Source organism: Channa argus, unplaced genomic scaffold, assembly GCF_033026475.1.
Source record: "Channa argus isolate prfri unplaced genomic scaffold, Channa argus male v1.0 Contig148, whole genome shotgun sequence".
NCBI classification, from domain to species: domain Eukaryota; kingdom Metazoa; phylum Chordata; class Actinopteri; order Anabantiformes; family Channidae; genus Channa; species Channa argus.
In genome coordinates, this window is record NW_027125367.1 from 52,603 (window position 1) to 55,000 (window position 2,398).

General features: G+C 46.5%; 1 non-coding gene across 1 annotated transcript; it reads right to left on the bottom strand.

Moving 5' to 3' along the window:
* Window positions 1-1,441: 1,441 nt before the first annotated feature.
* On the bottom strand, window positions 1,442-1,514 carry trnaf-gaa (transfer RNA phenylalanine (anticodon GAA)). The gene has a single exon. It is a non-coding gene; the product is annotated as a tRNA-Phe (tRNA).
* Between the last annotated feature and the right edge of the window lie 884 nt (window positions 1,515-2,398).

Consider the following 2,398-nt stretch of genomic DNA (forward strand, 5'->3'; position numbering starts at 1 on the left):
ATGTCATTTACCACAGCTTCAATCCCCTCTCCACGCTACACTGGCTTAGCATTGGACTGATCAGCCTCCACATATGAGCATGGTCCCCATTAAGCTGAGAAAGTACCTATTGTGCACTAGGATTTTGGAAAGCCCCTTAGAGTCGACCTTGCACGATAATTGTCGCTTTGTGGTTAGATGCTACCCTCTGAAAGTAATACCCTACGTGGCTAAATTCTGTAGTGTAGTGGATATCACCTTGGCCTGACATGCATAAAGGTCCCTCGTTCGAAATCAGGCAGAAACCCCTTTGCTATCCATTATCATGTGCACAGTCAGTCTGGGTGGATTGCCTTGTAAAAGGGGTTGTCTCAGCTCTAACAATTAGAAAGGCAACACTTTTGGTTTTAGTACTACAAAGTTCGATAAAGATCCTTTCATCCCAAAACCCCTGAGGAGTAAACTTCCACGACCGTGGTATTCTTCTTGCTGGGAAGCTACGCTCTGAAGTAGCTCGTCAAAGTCGCCGATTTCTGTGGTGTAGCGGTTATCAAGTTCGCCTCACACGTGAAAGGTCCCTGGCCTGAAACCAGGCAGAAACACAATTGTTGTTATTTAAAGATGACATTAACACTCAAGCTGTGTCAGTGGGTTGACTAATGGTCGTCGTCGTTCAATTTCAGTTTTGAGTTACCTGTTGAGGAGTTCCTTTCCTGCAATTGCATGCCCTCTTCTTGGTGCACGCGATATGGCAAACAGCATGTGCAAATTGGTCAAAGAAATTGAAAAGGGTTATGCGAGACTACAGAAGAAAGTTAAGAACCAATTTCTAAACAGCCTCAGTTTGGACAAAGCCACCACATACTATTAATCGAAATAGAGACTTTCTCCAATGAAAAATAGCTGCACTTGCAGCAGCAGCCCTAGGATGTCAATTACAACAGGCGGAGATCCTGTCCGCTATACTAACGAGGACTGGAACAGCACTGGCCCCGGCCATGCCCCTGGTGTAGTTACGCCGTTCTGATGCCATTAGTTTTACTCGCACAAGGTTGGATAAAAATGCATCACTTGTCAAATTACGCCCCTACGTTCTCCGGCAATCTGCATTTGAAAAGGAACGTTACCTGCGGGCCTGAATGTGAAAGCCTGCTTTTGCCTACGCTCTGAAGTAGCCCGTCAAAGTCGCCGGTATCTGTGGTGTAGCGGTTATCAAGTTCGCCTCACACGTGAAAGGTCCCTAGCCTGAAATCAGGCAGAAACACAATTGTTGTTATTTTAAGATGACATTCACACTCAAGCTGTGTCAGTGGGTTGACTAAGTTCTTACACATGCTTGCTCTGTAAAACAACCTGAAATCACAGAATGGCACACATAGAGACTACCTTCCGAACCGTCTTAAGTACAAAAACAAAAGTTTAGGGGCCCCTTGGCATCGTACGCCAGACAGAGGTGGTGTAATGCCGAAACCCGGGATCGAACCAGGGCCCTTCAGATCTTCAGTCTAACGCTCTCCCAACTGAGCTATTTCGGCACAACAACCGACAACTTCTTCTGGCCATCATTTGCAAATGCAAGCCTTCTCACCTAAGCAAAACACGCATTGCGGGAAATTTCAATTGTCCGGGAGAAAGGCAAAAAGACTCTCCCCATCCGGTAATCGAACCCCGGTCTTCCGCATGACAGGCGGAGATACTGTCCACTATACTAACGAGGACTGGAAACGCACTGCTCGTTTGCAGTCACGCCAGAGTAGTCGCTGGACAAAGGCTGTGTGCCTTTGACTAAGCGGACCATTACTGGCTAAAGTTGCAATGGTCGTCGTTCAATTTCAGTTTTGAGTACCTGTTGAGGAGTCCCTTTCCTGCAATTGCATGCCCTCTTCTTGGTGCACGCGATATGGCAAACAGCATGTGCAAATTGGTCAAAGAAATCGAAAAGGGCAAGCAGCAAGTGCAAATTGGTCAAAGAAATCGAAAAGGGTTATGCGAGACTACAGAAGAAAGTTAAGAACCAATTTCTAAACAGCCTCAGTTTGGACAAAGCCACCACATACTATTAATCGAAATAGAGACTTTCTCCCATGAAAAATAGCTGCACTTGCAGCAGCAGCCCTAGGATGTCAATTACAACAGGCGGAGATACTGTCCACTATACTAACGAGGACTGGAACAGCACTGCCCCCGACCATGCCCCTGGTGTACTTACGCCGTTCTGATGCCATTACTTTTACTCGATCAAGGTTGGACAAAAAAGCATCACTTGTCAAATTACGCCCCTACGTTCTCCGGCAATCTGCATTTGAAAAGGAACGTTACCTACGGGCCTGAATGTGAAAGCCTGCTTTTGCCTGTTAGATCTTTTGCAGTCACTCCAGAGTAGTCGCCGAAAAAAGGCTGTGTCTTCGACAGAGCGGAC